General features: G+C 31.4%; 1 protein-coding gene across 2 annotated transcripts in view; it reads left to right on the plus strand.

Moving 5' to 3' along the window:
* Positions 1–22,214, plus strand: part of LOC106710152 — a 125,364-nt gene that overhangs the window by 41,948 nt on the left and 61,202 nt on the right. For both annotated transcript variants that reach the window (XM_014502141.2, XM_014502143.2), the window contains exon 3: positions 18,031–18,090. The gene's annotated coding sequence lies outside the window, so the exon portion shown is untranslated. The remainder of the gene's footprint in view (positions 1–18,030; positions 18,091–22,214) is intronic.

Below are 22,214 nucleotides of genomic sequence, written 5' to 3' on the forward strand. Positions count from 1 at the left end.
AATTATAATTACCATTTCATACCTACTTGGAAGAATGTCTCTAATTATTTCAAATAACTTAGTTGGCGTTAAGTAGTTATTTTGAAATTTGTTTTAAAAGAAAAAATCAGCATCGAAATTGTTAAAATATCGTCAATTCTTTTACTCAACAAAGACCACAAAAAAGAGGATATTTCACTAAAACCTCGAGGGTAAACGTATCTGTTTTTCGTTTCTTTGTGAGTACTTTCTTAATTTAGATATACATCCCTGAGAGATTACAGGTGCTTTCTGTCTTCCCTTTCGTTATCTAATATGTTATAAGACGTCTTCTATTGTTTATATCATCGAATCTAATATTTTTCTTTAAACGAACTTAATTCTGTCATAAAAGTATAAAAGCATAATAAACCACAAATTAACTAAGTTTGAGATATTATTTAAATTTTAACCCTGTAATATAATGGTCTCGCCGCAAACATATTTCGCGTTGACCCGCTGTTCAAAGGTTAGGGTCGTTTATATCCCGCCGTCTCGCTACGTCACTCTGATTGGACTATTCCGGAGCACTTTGACTGTAGAGAAACGGACTAGGCAAAGTACCGTTGTAATAAAAAACTGTAACTTTTACCAAGTGTTATGTTAGTAAGAAATGCAAAAGTGCATATCATATTGACACGTATGAATTCATACTGACTCAAAAGTTTACACACGAAATGCAAACACAAGAAAGCAAGTTTAGAATTTATTGTTTTTTATTTACTAAGGATGCTTAAGCTTGACCTGTCTTGTCCATTAAAAGTCAAAGACGGAATAAAATTTCGGCAGGACCTTACTCCGCCATAGAAATTTTAATACCTTGCCTGTGAGCGGTGTGAGATGTCAACTGCAGGTGCTGTGGTCAAGCCCCATTCAAACTTCTGAATGCTTGCGTACTAACAACGTAACTCTACGTAGCCATTGTTAAATTTAATATGCATCAAATATTTTGACGGCTTTGCATTGATGGCTATTTAATTTAAATTTTTCTTAAATTGCTAACAAAACTTTAAGCAATAGTTGCTTTTTTATGTTCGTCAATAATTTTTACCTAATTTTTAAAGTAACAAATTGTAAAATTGTATTAGTTTTAAAGTTTTCAATCAGTTTCAACATTTAATTGGTAAATAATTTAGAAGCATTTTTTGTATTAATTAAAATGATGTGAAACGAAATATAAGTTAATTAATTGTATACAAAATGTGATGTAACATCAGTGTAGTTCTCGGTAAATAAAATACAGGTGTCAGAGTAACTTCCACAAAGTTTACACAGGACAGACTGTGTACAGTCAACATAATGTTATCGTCATACAAAATAGTGAACCTGCTAGGCTCTAATTAGCAAATATCACTTTTAGCAAATATTTATTCATTTTATGAAAACAAGTTTAAATTATTTAACCAAGTCTTATTTATGTCACTTTTTCACTAAAATTAGTATCTTTCTTCAAGTTATTTTTAATTCTGTAACGTCTTTTAAAATGCGTGTGTTTTCATAAGCCTTGCAAGTATTGACAATTATGCTTAAAGCGTGAATAATTTTGATTACAAAATAATTCAAACAAAATTTGTGTATCAAACAAAGATTGATGTGACCATATACAATTGATTGCAATTTTGTTTTCGTTGCATTAAATTACTCTATTAAAAGATAAGCGGTGGTTTTTTGCGTTTGATCAATCTAAATACATTGGGAAATACTCCAGACGAGTGAAATCTGATGATATTTATTTAACACTTTCGTCGGTGGTCGCAATAGGGCGCAATTACTGGAAACCCTCACGACACCGCAATTTTGCAAATTGCCGATTTTACTTCTGCCGATGGCAAGAACTTTAAAATTGCAAGTCGTTATGTGCATTGAACGATTCATCTTCGTCTTTGATTATTTCAACGTCGCGTCGCTAAGAAATACTTAATTCTTTTTCTAATAATAATAGATATGTCATATTGATCGATTTTATGATTATAACTTAACTGTTCTTGAATCTAGCCTTATATTGCAAAAGTATTATTTAAATTCAAACATTTTAAATATTAAAGATAGAGAATACATTGAATTTCTGTTTGCATTCATGCATTAAATTTGATTAGGTTCGAGATTAGTTCATTGAAATTTCTATGGAACTAAATATATACAAATATAGTCCTTTGATTTGAAAACGGATGGAAGTTCATATAAGTTTGACAAGTTGGATTAATTGAACGCTACATCTACATGGTGCTGGGAAATGGGAGTACGATTACATCTACGACTTTCAGTTCTAGCGGCTTACATGAAGCTAAATGTAGGCTATAATTTAATGCTTAGATATAATCTCAATTATTTTACATCAATTACTTTAACTAATATAAATTGATGATGAATTGACTCTGGGTTTAGAATATGTGAAATTGAAAATGTAAAAAAAAACAATTCCAATGAATTTCTTTAAAAATACTCATCTCCAACTGGATATCCTTATCTAAAGCGACGCCATTCTCTACGTGATACTGAGTTTGAGAGAGTGTATTACGAATAAAGCTATTAAAACATATTCTACTTTTACATTCCGAGATGTAGAATTTAATAAAGATTTTTTAAATGTTTTTATGTGTTTTTATAACAATGATATATTATTCTGTGTTAAGTTTTCATCAAATTTATTTATGTGATGAAACTAAAAGGTTGAAAATCTAAAGTTGATTTTAGAAACCAACATTAAAGTTGAACGATATTTTTCCTAATTAAATTACACATAAAATACTTAATTATCTCCAAGTAAGTACATAATTAACGTCAATAACAGAGCCAACAATGTGTAACTTAAAAGTTAAGCGCTAAGAAAAACGACTTGCATTTTAAATTAAAATTATATAGCCGTGTTCAGAAGTGGCTCTGTTACATCCGCCTTATCCGTACCCCGTACACCATAAAACGCAAACGGTTTATAAAAATGTCTGCGTACGTGATACATTCGCGCTTTTTTCTTTCGAGAACTCTGTTTGGATTAGTCGCGTAGAGATTTATCACTTGTTGGAGCAACGCTTTTCAACAAACGTCGCTGCGCACCGGATGTTAGGGAGTTTATGAAACGGTAAAAGGTTTAAAATACGACCTTTTGTCATTTTGTATATGTCGTATGTGAAAAATTTTCCGAACTCATATTAGTATAAATTATGTATTTATTTATAAAACTATACGTTTATTTATAAGTTAGTCGTACTGAAAAATGGATATTTTCAAAGACCCTTCATCATTCATCATTCATTACTAAAACTACATTAAAGGTATTCTTTGGTACCCAATAGAAACTCTGAGTGGGGCAGCAAATATGTGATTTAAAAAACTAATTTAGTTTGTCATTATTTTTTATTTATTTTATTTTTTTCTATTCTCATGTGGAAAAATTCATTCCTGTATTTTTATTCTATATCTTAATGTAAAGGCAAGTGAGCGAAGGTATACATGTAGTTTCGGTACGCATTACTGTGGTGGGATCAGTTTTTCATATTGAAAGTAATTCTCAGTCGAGCGATAGAGTTTCGGTGAAGTCAGTTTTTTGTTCGGTAATCTTCATTGCTCGATAAACAAACCGTAGTATAAAGGGGATACGTTGGGGAATCGTAGCTTTCTCTTAGAGGAAAACGCTAAAAGAAAATGTTACGGCCTCGAGTTCGCTACGAGTTGCATAAAATAATGGAACGGGTAATGTGAGCCGAGTTTGATAAGAGAAAATCTGTTTGTTGATGTTCATTTACGGAAATAGATAGCCCTATGTTTAATTAGAGGTAATGTAATTGTACGTTATTAAACTATTGTAATGACTAATATTATAAACGCTAATGTTAGGATGCATGGATGTTTGATATCCTAACCTCCAAAACGGCTTAACGGATCTCGATGAAATTTAGTACAGATGTAGATCCTAGTCTGGAAGAACACATAAGCTACTTACTAAGTTATTCTTTTTATTCCGCGGGGACGAACAGCTAGTTAAAGTATAATTTATACTTAACTAGCTTTTACCCGCGACTTCGTCCGCGCGGAGTAAAAAATGCACAAAAGATAAAAAAATGTGAAAAGTTAATACCAAAAATAACCAATTGTTTATCTCTGTACAATTTAAAAAATATGCAACTAAATTTGGGATACTCATATTTAGTTTTAGTAATAAATCATCTGTGGCTTGGCACTCATTACATATTTAGCTCAAACACCAAAATAAGGTACTAAATTTCGTCTGTGTTATCAAATTATGAAAATAATTACGGAGTCCATATAATTTATTATTTGCTTCAAATTACACGATTTCAATGACTTTTAATTTTCAATTTAATCAAACAAATTTACTATTCAATTTATTTTTATTACATTAGCTGCTCTGCAATTAAGATATTATTAAATTTAAAAGCGTTTTTGTAACTTTTTAATCAGAAATCTTTAATCTAAATATTTACTGCTACAATAATTGTACTACCATTAATTTATAGGAGACAATTTAATCGCCTTATGGCTTTATTGTTTCAAGTTATGATTACTTAGGACAAATAAAACTGAATTATCTGTGAAAGCCAATAATGGTAATAAGGCGAAACCTTTGAAAATCACTCCAATTTGACCCTTACAACATTACGTGAATAATAACTTTGTAATTGCTGCCAGTATCATCTTGTATTAATTTGTATAAATTCTGTAATAAAAATTTAAAAATATCTTTTACTAATATTATAAATGCAAATGTCGCGATGTATGAATGGGTGTTTGTAAGAAGGTACTTCCATAAAGGCTATATGGGTCTCACTGAAATTTGGCATAGCTGTAGAACATAGTATGGAAGAGTACATAGGCTACTAATTAAGTTTTTTTTAAATTCTGCGCGAAGAGTCATGGTCGACAGCAAGTCTTACTATAATTGTACTATTAGAAATGTAATACACTCAAACTCGTTAACTTTATTAAAAATGACAGTAATTTAGTCGACACGTGTTAATTAAGGTGTTTAGTGGATATAATCTGGGCAAGCGTAATTGAATCGGGTCACGCCATTTCCACCGTTTGAATAACATCTAATATCAAATGCGAACGAAAAGTTGCTAATCTATTCTCCCTCTATCAAATATCAAAATTATAGTCACCTATGATTAAAAGGTTTGTGTAACATGAGAGCTAAACGCTACCCGTTCTCTTGTGTTATAAAAATATAACATAAATATATTCTTAATTAATAAAATAGAAACATCCATAATATCAAAGAATCTTTGTAAGCTTGTAAAATGGTCGCACGTAAAAAAGTATGATCTAGAAAAGTCTTTTGAAAAATTTAATTTGCAAAAATATATTAGAGTAAATAAATAACTGATTTTCATATTTTCTTACATGTTCGAAATTTAAACCAAACAATTTGTGGTTATTATTGGAATTACACATATCGTAGATTTTAAACAATTAACGACTTTAGTTTGCATGAATATCGTTGGTCTATTCTGAGTTAGTTGCTCATAAACACTGACCGGGTGTAGCAGCCCTTTATTGGATAAACAGTCGTTACACTCGACTAGTGTAAGGGACACTTCAATTTACATGTTCCTACAAATATACGTAAATTATTTTTTCCTACAAATGATAAAAACGAAAGTCAACACTAACTGTCTTATTTGCTCGTTTGACGGCCTCCCGTCGTATGCTTTCGAAAAAAAATTGAAATGGTTAAATGATAATAATTTTAATCAAATCTGCACCGCGAAATAAATACAATTTACTTCTCACTTCCATACAAATGATTACTAAAATGAAAAATATGAATGTAGGTGTCTGTTGTTGTGGTATAGAAAATTAAACCTGAAAACTCATGGAAATATAATTCATTTTCCCACAGCAATTTTTCATATGGATTTTTGAAATACAGACTAACTACCGCAGCACAAATATTTCGTTATCGAATGAACGAAATATTTGCCGTCCAATTAATCAACAATCGAAAAAATGTGTTTTAAAACATCAATTGTTTTGTTAGCAAAGAATACAGTGGTAGACGCCAGCAACCATAACATCAGTTGCACGAATTGGCCGGCTCGCCCGGTGAAATACCACGACCACACAGAAGACAGGCGTGAAGTGGAAGTAATTCCGCGTTTCTTCTGATGAGTGTGGTGCCGGAGGCCTAATTTTAATCCTCTTCCCCTTCACAACCTTTTCCTATTAGGAAGGGATGAGAAGGGGAAGTGGATTTGGCGGAAGAGGGGACGCATAGGAAAAGGAAATGTCCTCTTCCTGTGCGTTTGCTTCTTCGTTTATTAAAGGTAGGCAACGCATCTGCATTTGAGGATGTCTATGGGTCTATTCAGGTTACCGTTTGCTCGTTTGCCACCTTTTCATATAAAAATAAATAAATATTGCATTGATTTTTAATGATAAATAATCAATAATTATATTTATGTATCTGCAATTATCAAAAAACTAAATATGTTTTCCGTTCACTTTAGCGTAAAGATATCAACCGGGATGACATTTTTAGTAATTTAACCCCTTATTATATTTCAACATATTACGTTTCTACATTCGAATAAAAATATACAAAGGGTTAATTTTATGTATGTAGTAACAAAAACAACCAAAACTAATTATTAAGCCTAGAGTAAACAATAATATCAACAGTCTACGAATCTGCTTACATGCATATAAGACTTACACAAAGCCTGGCTACTTGTCGGAATTCCATTCGCAAACTTTAACGGAAGCAGCAATGAAGAATCGAATTGACTTCTGGACAATTCAATTAAGTTACGTTAAGTGCAACTTTGCAAACAAGCGTGCAAGTAGCCGGCTAACTTGGCTAGACTAAGTTTATCAAAGAGATTGTACCGGGTACAAGTTAGCCTTCGTCAGGCGACGGCTATCTAAGGTGCGGCGACGTTAGGAAACATTGAATATTGGAATGAATCTAAAATCAGAGGATTACTTTAAAGCTAGCTTTTGTCCGCGACAAAACTTAATTAGTAGCCTATGTTTTCTTCTAGATTATCTTCTATATCTATGCTAAATTGCACCGAGATCTGTTAAGTCGTTCTGGACATACCTTCTAACAAACATCCATCTATTTATCCATCCCTCTACCTTTCGCAATATTAAAAGTAAGTATTAATATGGTTAAGTTTTCTATGGTAATTCTAATTTTAAATCTCGAGTATAAGTCACTTTTTGTTGACGATACAATTGTTCAGTTGCTATTACTTATTTTGTTCTTAAAATGTTGTTATTATACTCTTAGTTGAATGAAGTAATATGTTTTTATATTAATTAGTTAAGTTAATTGAGCGTAAAACGTTTCTTTGTCAATAACAACTATAAATTATTCCAACTGTACAAATTTGAAATTCGACATTTAATAGTAAAACAATGAGATGGAATGCACAAAGCATGTCAATTAGCAAACCGTAAAATTAATTTCAATAATGCAATATTTATCATAGACTGCCGAATGGTCGGTGAACTCAATAATTGACAAATTCATGACTATCACACGTTACACATACTAACAGAATAGACCGAATGTTGATGAACATTGTGGATGCCCACCACTGGATAAAGTTTATTTTACAGCTGTGTGGAAATATTTGTGCCATGTTTTTAACATATTTTATTAAATACTGTATGTACAGTCATAACCCTTCGCGGTGTTCCAATTACAGAAAAATAGTATTGTTTCTTGGAACGTGACAAACTCTGCACCTTCTTAATAAAATACCAATAAGTAACAGAGTTGTGCTAACTACGGCATAATATAAAAACTAATTATTTATGTACCACTGGACCGCATTTAAGAGATGTGTCCTCCTTGGTTTACAAGATTGGTGATTGTTTCCACGTTGACTTCTCAATGTTTACGAAATGTTAAAACGACTATCGTTTTAAGGTAGAATACCGAAAGATTTTCTTATAATTATGTAAGCCTTTGTTTCTACTAAAATCAAAGGTCAATAATGCCTTTTCTATTTTGAACTCAAAAGAATAGGTAGTTTAAAGAAAAAAGCTTCCGAACACTTAGAATTTTACATAGTATTTAAATTTCATGTCATATTTAATTGATTGGTTAATTTATAAAATGTAACCGTTATTGTAGTTAAACTCTGAGTAATAAAATTCTCTTCTTTCTTGTAATATTTTTTTCAAGCTCGTTGTACTTAACTAGTAATATAAGCGAAAAACTTTCCTGTGGTCGAGGCGTAACTTAAAAGAATTTTTAAGTCAAGCATCGATGCAACGCACAAGTTTTAAGTAAAGGGAACAAAAAGAGTTTTCTTTTCACAGTTCATTTTGGAACGCCAAAAAGTTTACAAGAAATCACTTAAAGTACTAACTTAACGAAATACGACGTAAAGTTCACAGTTTAACAAAATATACTAACTAAGAGCATATAGAACTGTCATGGAAAGTACAACATTGTACATTACGTCAGATCTATGCATGAAATTCCACTATCTTAATCATCCATGTGATGAAAAGAGCTATATCTGTTAAAAGGTGAGTTAGGAGATGTAACTCTTTTCATCACATGAGGAAAAATATGCTCAGTAATAGTATTTGTATTTCGACTAATAATTATTAACAAAACCGCATAATATTAAAACAAAACCGCATTCACAGAGACAATTTAACGTTCGGAATGACAAGTTAGATATTATGAATTTGCGTTGCCAGTAATTAAATGCGCTCAATGCTCGGTACAACGACAAATTAATCTAGTTTCATCTGATCATTTACTGATACTAATTTCAAAGCTTTATGTTTACCTTACTATCGGGCTCTGTACATAACAGTAGAGAAATTCAATTTTGTACATCCGTGCGAAATTGAATTTACGTATTGTCGTTTGTTTTTGATATTGATTCTTTGTAACTTTGTTTGTTTCCATTATGCATCTATAAATATTGTTGTCACTGTTTTTTACAAAAAGAAGAAAAGGGATGACAGACATAGAATTCACCAGTGAAAATCCACAATGAAAAAAACAGTTCCAAATAACATTGTTCTCAACATATCAATGAAACGGATCTGTGATATTTACCCCTATTACATTAGTAAAACTAAATTTGTTATTCTAAATAGAATATCTCTAAGCATAAAATGTAACATAAATAAATAATAAATTAATCAAGAACGACTTAATTCACGTATAGTCCGGAGATGGCACCGACTAGTTTCGGACTCTTCAAGGATCTGTCTTCAGCGTAATTTTTAAACGTTGTATTTTGAGAAAATCGCAGTCGCGTCGCATCTAGCACGTCTCTCGCAGTTCTCAAAATAAACACTCGCCCTGAAGATGTACTCCCGAAGGGTCCGAAACTAGTCGGTGTCGTCACCGGACGATCGCATGTGAGTTAAGCCGTTCTTGATTAATTAATTATTACGTCTCAAGAAAGTTTAAACAATATAACTAAATATATAAAATAGTTAAATTGCATTCGATTCAATAATGAAGATAAAGTAAAATCCTTCGATAAAGACGACATTGGAATTGGCCACATTTATAAATTTATTACAAAGTCATTGTCGCGCCGTAATAGCGTTTACGGTCTCTTGTTGCTCTTAAATGAGTCAAATAAATCAGGGCTAACTTTGCGACTGATTTATAATTGAGGAGGCCTTAGTGCGGCCGCGAGAGAAGGAAAAATTATTTCGAGATTAAATTTCTTGGCGGCTTACGTACTAAATTTAGAGTAAAGCTAAAATTACAGAGGCATTTGCCGGAATGCTCAATTTACTTGGAGCGTCAGATGAGTTCCACACTGGATTTACGGAACGATAACAATATTAAAAATGTTGTCTATAAAGATCTAAATGTTTTTTTTTCACCACTTGATTTAAAACCTATATAACTTTTACTACCTTCTTTTATTTGCAATTTTTATTTTAGATATCTACATCAGTATGTTCTTAGTTAAACGAATGAGCTGATAAATCAGTATTCAAATTTATCCTTAAATTTATCGAGAATGAACGGAACGTAACCTAAATAAAATAGTCAAGTGGTAGTTTATAGTCTGCGTAATTGGTATTTCGTGCCAAGCGATGCACGATATTTACATTTTCAACGAATTTTTATAAGGGAGATACAGAAAAATGAATAGAAATCTCTAGAAATGAAAAAATGGATTTGGACGGGTTTTTTTTATTTATTTATGAAATGGGAGAGAGAGTCTTGAAATATGAAAACAAGACCAGAATCAGGAAGATTTACAGAACAATGAATTTTTTTATCAAAAAATATGTGTTCGACAGTTATCACGAAACATATTTTCTTTGGCATCATGGCTTATATTTAGAAACACACTTCTTTTTCAATGAAACATTCCGTCTAGATACGTTTGTTCTGACAAAATGTAAAAGTAAACTGACTATTCTCTAAGGATTTGAAACATCTAAGTGGTGAAGTGAGTTTCATTCTGTTAATCAAATCTTTATTATCGCAATAGCCGTCAGATTTGTTCTTGCGTGAAATAGACTTATTTCTATTTGGGCGCTTAGGTAAAATTTATTACATTTCAGGCTTTCCTTTTGTCTTGACTTTCGTGCAATATAATTTATTTTTATTTCAGTTAAGGCTAACAAGATTTGTGGGATTAATTCTATGAGTACACATGGCAATATTTTTTATTTGTATAATATTTAGACATATTACACTTATTTGTAAAGGTATTTAGATATATATTTTTAACATTATACCTTAAATGTTTTATATTGTCTTGTCCATTTTAATTTTTCAGGACAACGATTACATAATTAAAATTACAATTAATTACAATTTTGAAATTGTGCATAAATAGAATACTTATCTATACTTGAAATGAAAATAATCTAACTAATAATATAAATGTGAAAGCTTAGATGGGTGGACGGTTGTTAGATGGTTTTTCCGGAACAGCTCAACGGACCTTGATGAAATTTGGCACAGACGTAGAACATATAATAGAACATATTATAGCGTGGAAGAACACAAATGTACTTATTTGTTATTAGTTTTTCTTATTCCGCGCGATCATAAAAACAAAAAATTAAAAGGCAACCAAGATTGAACACAAATAAAAGGGTTCTTTGATGTAAAACAAAAGTTCATTAGAGCTCGATTGACGGAAGCTTCTTTAATCAAAATTCATTCAGATATTTTGATTCGTTTACGTGGGAATTGCCGTCCTAACAACGCTGCTGTTTTATGAATTATACTTTGTATCTTGTTAAGTAAATCAGATTATAGCGAAGAAAGAAAATCATCTAAAAAATAATAAAAAAATATGGAATATTAAAAGCACGGATTGAATTGCTTGAAAGAATCCTATGAAATTCTTTCTTAAAACTTATTTTCAATCAAAGATATTTCGATGATTTCTGATCATTCATCATCGATCACTACTACAGCTAAATAGTAAGTGGTTAAATAAACTTGTTACTTTTGTTATGTAATAAGTTGGCAAACGAGCAAGTGGCCACTTGAATTCGTAATTCTCAACATGTGTAATAATTTCACGATTAGCAAAACTGTGACAACTTTTGGAATACATTAACCCGATACAAAACTCGATCGCGGTTTAATCAAGTAACATTTAAAAATCAAAGAGCAATCGAGTAGAATGCAAATGAAAAGAACATTTAAAGTAGGTATCGGAAGGGTACGTTCAGTTAGGCAATCCTCATAAAGCAATTCGATTCAGCTCGGGCCAGACTCATTCAATATGTATATATTGAAACATGGGGTTGTTAAAACTGTCCTGTATAATGGAGAATCCGAAGGGGCTTTAATTAAAAGTCAACGCGATGGCCCTTGTGCAGTACAATAAAAGGTCCCTCTGAATACTAGTTGTACGTATTCTCTTAATATTCCTTCGTGTTTACACTTTCTTCTGAATTAGCTAAGGAATTAAGACCCTACTGAATTTTTAAATCAAGAATATGTCATTAAAATAAAATTATGAAATACTTTGAAGTATTAAATGCATTTGTATTTTTAACCAAACATGATTTTAGCAGTAGTAGAGCTTGCATTAAGAATTACGGAAAAATAAAAGCAAGGATTGGATTGCTTGAAAGAATTCTATGAAAATTCATATAATCTTATGCATATCGGCCGGCTCGCCTAGTGCAATAACACGAATACACTGTAGACAAGCGTGACGTGGAAAGAAATTCCGCGTGTCGTCTGATGAGTGTTTTGTTTGCGTAATGGAGACTTAATTTTAGGCCTCTTCTCCTGTTCAACCTTTTCATACAAGGAATGGATGGGAAGAGGAAGTGAATTTGGCGTAGGTAGGGGAGATATCCCCTTCCTGTACGTTCCATCTTCTACTGATTTACAGTAGGCAATGCATCTGTCCTTATGTATTTCTATGGCCAGCAGTAACATCGTTATTTTGGCTAAAAAAAACGAAGTTTGGTATACTTACCAAATTTACCGAGTTAGTAAGACAATAAGCATATTTTATAATCTTAACTATATTTTAAGATTATAGAATTTTATCAAAAAAATTAAGTTTTCGTATAAAAATTCTTTGTTGATGAAAAATTAAAGTGTACGCAACATGGAGCTCCGCATTTGCAATTGTTTTCGGCGCCAAATTTTCTCACTTACAAATAATCTGGTCATATTTCACTGAGACTAAAGCCCCCCCGATGAAACAGGGCATTTCCCCGACATATCGCTTTGATTTATGGACTGTTTAAGTACCCTTTAAAACTACTATAGCGAAAGAAAGTCAATATCCCATTTGAGGGCAACCGCAATGTTCTTGTTCGGGTTAACTGAAGATAGATACGGAAAATGATTTATATATGAAAATATGTATTACTTAAGTAAAAAAAAAATTTTGTTAATTATTTAATTAGATTTACAAAAATTACATTAAAATTAGAACTATCAAGACAAAGTTTCAGTGAGTAAATGTATTACAAACTAGCGGTCGCCCGCGACTTCGTCAGTGAGTTGATAAAAACGTGAATCAAACGAGGCATTGTGGGTAGACAGACAGAAAAAACGTAAAAATTGTTTTTTCGCGTTATCAGCAACATAAATGGTATACATTATATTCACGAAATATGAATATTTTGTCGATATTACATATAGACACTCAGATTTTATTAATATGTATAGATTGTTGATTTTATTGTTTTTTTGCTAAACACACATTTAATCTAGTTAAAGTATTATTGTATCTCTTAACAAAAAGCATTTAGATTAGGATGTGAGCAAAAGTTTAATTTATAATACAAAAATAAACAAAATCGATGTGAATCTCTTTGGGAAGTTTCATTTAGCACAATTCGGCTGACACACACGAATTTGCGGCGAGCAATACCGAATACATTACTAGGGGAACGCAATTTGTCCCGACCCTACAATTTATGTCTACTACCCACTTTATGCAAAGGAAGTGACGGAAAAAGGAACAAAAAGTTTTTCGTGTCACTTAATGAATATTCATGAACAACTGATTTGTTATGAAAGACATTAAACATTGTTCAGATATCGCATAATGAGCTTGGGAGTTTCATCTTAAAAAAATTTTTTTCAAACCTTTCTTGTGAATTTAAATTAAGCGGAAATTTTCAATAAAATCTATAAAGCTTCAGACAATCAATTTCCTGACCGATATTCTCCACTTATTACAAGTAACAAGTAAGTTTAATATAACTTTTTGACATCATCTATATATATAAAAGAAAGTCGTGTTAGTTACACTATTTATAACTCAAGAACGGCTGAATCGATTTGACTGAAAATTGGTGGGCAGGTAGCTTAGAACCAGGAAAAGGACATAGGATAATTTTTACCCCGTTTTCTATTTTTTTATTCCGCGCGGACGGAGTCGCGGGTAAAAGCTAGTTTACAAATAAATACGAGAATGGGGTTAACTATTGCTTCATATGTTGGATATTTCTGCCACTGGCTAATGAAGGTTAAACGTTTCATATGAGTCTAGGTTAGACTAATTGAATTTTGATGAAACCATTTGCTCTGTCATTACATATAGTACCAAAACTAGTCGCCTTAAGAGATCAAAGTACCATTCTGTGACTTCATGCATGAACTATAACGTATATACCCCAAAGATAAACAGTTGAAATGGTCATAAATAACTGGTAGCGATTAACAAACCGATGGCTGGTGCGGGGACCGTAATATATACGCTGGCTGATCCCAATTTGTCTGACCTAACGCAATATTGGGGGATGGTTGGTGTGATTGCTACGTTTGCATATCTACAGAAACTGGAAACCTTTTAAATCAGGGATAGTTAAAATAAAACATGCATGTACACATTTGAAGTTAAATACTCTCATAAAAAGTTATATATTCTTTATTATTTTTATTAATCTGATTCGCTAATTCCATTCGCATATTTTTTTAACAGAAAATTACTGAGTTAATTCGAACTATTTATTGCTTTAATATAAAGTGATTGTTGAATGAAATTATATATTTGATATGCAAACGGCATACAAACAGTGACTAAAGTCTATCGGTTGCGGCGCGTCGCAGGCAGTGTGTTAGTTTCGGCGAAGTTTCGTCTCGTTTAATTGTTTTCCCATTCAGCATCCCCGCACGCGACGCCCCCACGGACGTTCTCCTATTACGAGCATAATTAAATTAAACCTTCCTTATTGGATTCTTTACGTCGTGTACTGTCGCTGCGAGATGTAAATTATGTAGTAAAATTTATTCTACGATATGTATTTAATAGAATTTTTGACTAAAGTACGAAATTAACACATGTGTGGTCAAGTTAAGAAATACCAACACCATTACCTACCTACATCATTACACGTTATCCTTACCTAATACTTTTATTAGAAGCCTAGAACATTCTAGCACTTTTTGTCGTTATGAAAACTTAACACGTGTTACAGAAGCAAGTCACTGAAGATTTGTGTGTTTCGTACGTTAAACTATAAAAGGGTAATTGTGAGTTAAAGTTAAAATATTTTATTTTCAGAACCGAAAGTTTTATTATGAACTAAAAATTTTGTCAAAATACACTTTACCTCATTCTAATTAGAGCATCTACAAAAGTTTCTTAAGCGCTTGTACCACTGTCGAAGCTGACGATGAACGTATCAAAGCTAACGAGGCCTCCAATCAAATAAATACATTTGCCGAGATTCCCAAATCATTAGGAGCTGTTAATCAGAGGCGATAAGTCTCGCTGCGGCCAAACTAATTATTCTAAACACGTCTTGATACCGAGTTGCTGCTAAGCAATTACTATCTAGATTTTCGCTAATTCAACAAACTAAATGTGTGTAATTGAACGTAAATGAACGTAAATTTAATTGTATTAAGACCTGTACAGTAAAAATGTAGTCGATTATCTCTTCCTAATTAGATTTGGCATTCGGAACACGTTATTTGTTCTTAATTATTGTTTTAAAATTCAAACACGTAACGGGCGCGTTCAAATTTTTAATTTCCCCTCGTCTACTACCTTTCCTCGAATTGTATCTGAGTTATATTTTGTTTGTTTAATTAAGCGTTTAAGGGATTCTAACGTATGGAAAAAATCATTCTGTACATGTTATCAGATTAAAATAGCTCAAGACAAGTTTTATGATGTAAGTAGTTAGGTTTTTACTGAGTTTAAATAATATTTTTTTGAAAACAAAGATAACAGCTCCAGTTTCTTTCAAATTCCGATCATTTATAATCTAGTGCGCGAAATGTATATACTAAGTAAATTGCGTTGTGTTAAATACTGATTTTGTTCAAGTGCAGTGTAAGCGGCATGTAATATAAGACTGCAGAGATCAGCGAAATGACTAGTGTTCTGCACGCTCGTTACTAACCACGTGGGAGCATGGTTCATAGCCCTCATATATCCATGTTTAACTCGTATTCTCTAGTAGTTTTTATATTAAAACTTTTGTCATAGTTTTGGTCTTGTCTTAAACATGATATGCAATATCATGTTTGATTGTACGATATATAGAATTGATATGAAAATTGTTTGTCTTGATAAATCTGTGGGTATATTAATGACAAATGTTTTTATAATTTTAATTACTACTATATTACTAGTTCTCGGATATTCAAGAATTTGTTTCATAATTTTTTAAGAAGTTTCAAATATATATATTTTTTCATCTTCAGTACATTTTTGTCCCGTCAAAATCAGCCCAGCTGTTCCGAGTATTACCCGGAAACGGTGCCTTGCGGACAATCACACAGACAGACCAAAATTTTAAAACTTGGTTTTCAGTTATCAGCTACTCAAAACATTGTATGTACGAAATATGATTTTTTTTTTTTTGATATTACATACAGTGACCTAAATTATATTAATGGGTATAGATTGAGAGAAAAAATAGGTATGTCTTATTACAAAAATTAAGCTAGTATTTATTTGATCAATTTAATTTACTCTCTTATTCCATCTGATCTAGATCTAAAACTTATAATAGATAAATTAGTTGTAACTACAATAGGGACCGCAAAATAACTATTAAGAACTCATACCGGAAACATGCGCTAGGGTGGAAGATTTATAGAGAGAAAGATAAAAGATTGCCAATCTCACCATTTCTCGGAAAACAAATTAACCTAAATTGATAAAGAAAAAATTTCTACTATCTACAATAGAGAAACATGTTTTCTTTTTAAAAATGTTTCTTCAAAAAAAAATGTTTTTTTATTCTTTACGAAAGTTTACCTAATTCGAGTGTAGAATATTTAGTTAAATATTAATTTTTTATCTCTTGCATTAAAAAAAAATTAGTTTTTTTTATGCTTATAATTAAAAATACTATTTGTTGCTCGTACCGGATTACCTTAAAACTACTGATCTTATTAAAAAAATATTATGAAATAGAAAGCTTTCGAATTCCTAACTATTTTTCTATACTTGAGCAAACATATATACAAATAAAAAGTGAAAGGCGTTTAGACATGTATTAAGGTCCGTGCACTTAATGTGTCCCGGCAGTTACTCAGGTCGCTGTGGGAATACTGTAAAATCCCGAATCATGTGTCCGACCACAATGAGATGGACGCTTTTAGCCAAATTAAAACGTTGAGCTGCGACGACAACGCCACATGTTTTATTGATAATATACTTTATTTTTCCGCTAGCCTTCAGAGTATAAAATAAAATATTCTATAGGATTAAGTAGGATTTAAGTAAACAGTTTCACAATTTATAACATAACATTAAGGCTCAATGGGAAATCTAAATTCTGATCCGCCAGATGTTATGTTCTCTATGAAGAGAAAAATATAAAAAAGTAAGCACAGCGCTAAAAAAAAATTTGTTAAATTCGGCCTTTTTTGTGTTTTATAAAGTTTTGATAGACGGAAGACATTTTACATATAAATAGGTATAATTTTTGAATATGGTGGTTTTTAGGTGTTACAAAAAAAGATACACAATTAAGAAAGTTGTTTACTAAATATTGAAATACAATGAATAGTTCACTAAACACATTTAACGCCACTCAAGCAGCCGTAAAATAACTATCGTAGACTTGTACCGGCAACTTGAATTGGGCCGAAGGATTTATGAGCAATAAGATAGTAATAATCTCACCGTTTCCTCGGGAAACTATTTCACCGAAATTTGATAAAGAAAATAAACATTTGTTCTATATTTGTGGTACACATTTGCCGTACAACAATAGCTTATTCAGTTTCTCCGTTGCCGCGGGGCACTTTCGCATGTGTTTTGTTTTCCTACACTTGAATAATATTGAAGGAATTCGATTGTATCTCCACTTTTTTTTACTTATAAATACGACGGTTTGCCTGCTTGATCATTTATTAATACTAAGTGTTGCCCATAATTCAAAATAAGACCTTAATTCATAATCATTTTTTTTTAATTAAAAGTAGCTTTATAGTACTTCTTCACGTTCGTGCAATTTCTTTAAGAAGAGATACAAAGCTTTCGCTTCGCGTATTACTACAATGATATAGTGTAATGATACGTAGATCTTAAAACCAGAATACTTTTATTGAATTATGTCACTAAAACTGTATTTTTATTTCCGCAGGTAATTCACAATCTTGAAAATTCACAAGAAGTGATTTGCTAAGAAAGTATCAACGTAAATGTAAGTATACTTTATAATTAATTTATTTAAATTGTCCTGAAAAATTATTTTAATTTTCAAATTAAAAAAATAATGAAATAAACTGCTTATAATATTAATGAGCTGAGTTAAAGCAGTATGTGCAGGGACGTGATTAACTTGCGTTTAATGAGATTGATTTCCGGATTTACTACCCACACTTAATTTTGTTAAGTGATTGTACGTGCTTTATTAATATTTAAGCACAATAAATTCAAGCAATTTAAACGATTTTAATGTATCACTGATTAATATTGCAGCATGCTAAGAATGTACACATATATTTTAACACTAATTTATGTGCCAAAATAAAATCACAACAATTTCATGAGCGTCGGTGGATCAGGTGTTAAGCACTTAGTGTTTTTCGATTTTCTATTTACATATGTACATTTATCCGATGTTCTTTGTATTTATTCGACTCTTGTGGTTTGCCAGCTTTATAGTTTATGTTATGATTATAAACGCCATTTGCTGAATAAATAAAAAAAAAGTTTAGTGATTGCGTTCTCCCGTTTATTGTTGAGCATTCCGCTTGAGCTCAACAGACCGTTGAGCGTCATGCTCCACAAACAGATTTACTTTTATAAGATAACGTCATAATTGGCTCCTTCACTGGACGGAGTTGATACTTGATTGCTATAGCGGCTTAACAACTTTGTATTACAGAGGAATTAGGTCGACGAACATGTCTTAAGATTAGCGTAAGATTTTTATCAAATGTTATGAAGTCTTTACCCCTTATTATGGTGATTAGAAATGGGATGAAAGACGAAACGAATAAATATGCTAATATATTTGCTTGAGTATTTTTTAAAAGGTAAAATTACAACAAGACTTTTGTTAAAAACTGTATGATTTTTTACTAATGTCATTCTAAATATAGGCCTGTAAAATATAAGGCATAAAAGGCTGTAGTATAAAAAATACATTGAACATATTTTACTTAATAACAATTGCAGTCATAATTTCTTGTACTAATACCGAGAAGAATATGACATCTTTGCCAGTTAAAAATTTAATTGCTTGCTAACTTTTAGTTCCCTTTGGTGGAATTGTAAAAGTTAGAATAAAAAATAATACAAAGCGCAAGTTACGAAACATTTTAACCACGTTCATTGTCGCTGGCTGTTTGCAAACTTTTGAAGCACTTAGAAAAAAAAGTTTAGATTTCATTTGTCTCTGATTTAGCTACGAAAATTTTTATAAATAAAAGATATAAACCTTATGAAATATTCATATTTTTAATTAAGATATGAAAATTGTATATTTGTAAAAATATACGAACACATGTCCTGGATCTTCATTTAAGGTAGGAATGGATAAGAACAGATATTGTATTCGTTTAACAATATGTCAATATTTACAAGATTTTAATGTAGATTATTTCCACGTGACATAATGCGGACAGCAGCGGCGTTGGCGTTAGACTTTATAATAAGGCGAATGCGAAAAACACCAAAAGTTGTTAGATCTTAAAAATCGAAGTTGTAATGGATTCAGAACGAATGATTTATAATTCATTTGCTTTTAAAGAAATTATTATAATCTTGCTTAATGCTTCAAACTTCAAAGACTTTTTTTAAAATTAAAAATATGATAATACACTAATAACTAATCCAATAATGATATTGAAGCAATATGTAGTGATAACAAAAACCTACTTTCTTCAACGATTTTAAGATACATTTTTTTCATATGATATTAAAAAAATAATACAATTTCTTTTCAAATGATTCCCTAATGGAAATACTGAGGAAAGGGTAATCAATTACAAGATGAATTTACTTTGGATTTTAATTAAAATAAGAGATAAGATTACATTCGAAAACGGCTCATTAACTTAATTGATTAAGACATAAGCCAAATGTTGTTTAGTGAAATGAATCCTGTCCCCCGGGTACAACCCTGTGGGAGATGACAACAATTTTAACCTAATTTCTCCATAGTTTTGGACCTCAAGGAAAATCTGCCTACCGTCTAATCAAATTATACAATAATTTGCTATCAAATTACTTTAATTTGGATCCCTTTTCCTTAATTACACTTACTTCGTTGAAGTCCGTCCTCCATTTTAATCAACATTAAACCTAAAATTCAATAGGATGATTTTTTTGCTTGTTATTATTATTATCCATAATAATTTTAAAATTTACCGAAATGAAGACAATGTTATTTGTGTAGTTTAGACTGATGTAATAAAACCCTAACTTAATACTCTCTTTCAATTGATTACCTGTTGATTACCGGTACATTTCGTATCATGTATCTTCTTACCAGTCCCTATTGAGTTGTAATTTTGTTGTCACTCTATACTATTTGTTTTTAAATAATAATTTTGAATAGAAACAATAACATAACATGTAATAAATATATTACAGCTTGAAATTCACAAAAAGACGTTGTACACATCTCACTAAATAATAACAATTCTCGCGAAAGATTGAAAGACAAAAGATAAATTGCACGTCAATACCAACACCATTAATATTATTACCACTCAATACTCGGGAATTTCCTCACAATGCGTTTTATCACAGTCGTCCATACATTTGTGGGTAACAAATACATATGAGGTATATCTTGCCAGTCAGTATCAAATAAATGAGTCCGTTCAGTTTGATTCATGTGAATGGGGAACGGAAAATAGCCGGCAACGAATAAAACAAATCAAACTACCATGTATAGGGTGAATGCAGTCCACCGGAATACTACGCCTACTTTTAAAGCAACGCCGTTGAAAATGTACCGATATAACTCTTCGCTCTACACAGCTCGGCTACCTAACTGTGAGCAGTTTATTAAAAACTGAATTTCGTACTCTAATAAAACCTGCAGCCCGGATGATCGTCATTGTGACTCGTTCAATAACCAAGTGAATACGTTTTGTGTGAAAGGTTTGGCTATAAAAAATGTTTTTCACTTGTAGTTGCGTGTATCTGTATGTACATATATTTATTCGTTTTAAAATTAATTAAAGACAGAATCCTATAATGAAACTTGATTAATCTAAAGATGAAATAAACAGAACAATGAACAAAGTTGTTTAATACAACAATATCATCTGTAACCGTAGGTTTCTAAGACCAAAATTACTGTATAAAACATATCGTCGTCCCTGGAAAAGGAGATTGTGGACTCAGAAACCCATGGCAAGACAAGTAAAGAAACAATAGACTATATACTTATTTGTATATTTCAATAATTAATGACTTTAAAGCCGCAATTTCCAAATATACTGTGCATAAAATACAAATCGGTCAGGATCAGATTTTCAATAGAGCGATTATATTCGCGCGCGATTACTGTTTCTACAACGGTCGGTTTATTGACTGGAGTGTCCATCTATTTCTATTGAAATATTAGTTATGGCTTGTGGTAATAGTGGAAAAGGGGCCTTAGATGTATATGTTGCGACGTTTGGAGCGGAACAGCAAAGCAGCGGTAGTATTGATTGTATAACGCTTTTTGGGCGGACATCGCTAGCGGCCGTTTGCGCTCCGGTGGCTTTAATGCGATATTGCGAAGCGCCGTTATATAATTAACTTCGCTAAAATAGTATTCCCATTTTACCTTGCATTAATATAGAGACAGTAATGGTAATGGTTTTAATATTAAACATATGCCATCCAATATTACAATAATATTAGCGTTTTTGGCAATAGATTAAGCATATCTAACAAATATATCTATGATAGTGAATTTTACGTATCATTTGCAAGTTTTATGCTAGTTTAGAATTAAATAAACTCGTTAATGACGCACTTTATTTATGATTTAATCAAATACCGTTGTGTTATGTTAAAGAATAATAAGGATCAATTAATTTATAATTTTAATTCTAAAGAGTCCCTTTTGACGTTTGACATGTGTACTGTACTAACAGGCGCTAGCATCTCCGTCTGCGCGGAATTAAAAAAATAAGTAGCCTGTGTGTTCGTCTAAACTATTACGATTTTAACATATAATTGAACATTTTTATTTAAATTCGCGTTTAATGTTCGGAAGCGCCATTAGAAATATTGTGTGTTAAATTTATTTTCAGACAAGTAATTGTATATATTTTAATTTTATTTACATCTCATCATCATCAACCTGTCCTTATC

Source organism: Papilio machaon, chromosome 10 (assembly GCF_912999745.1).
Source record: "Papilio machaon chromosome 10, ilPapMach1.1, whole genome shotgun sequence".
Classification (NCBI taxonomy): domain Eukaryota; kingdom Metazoa; phylum Arthropoda; class Insecta; order Lepidoptera; family Papilionidae; genus Papilio; species Papilio machaon.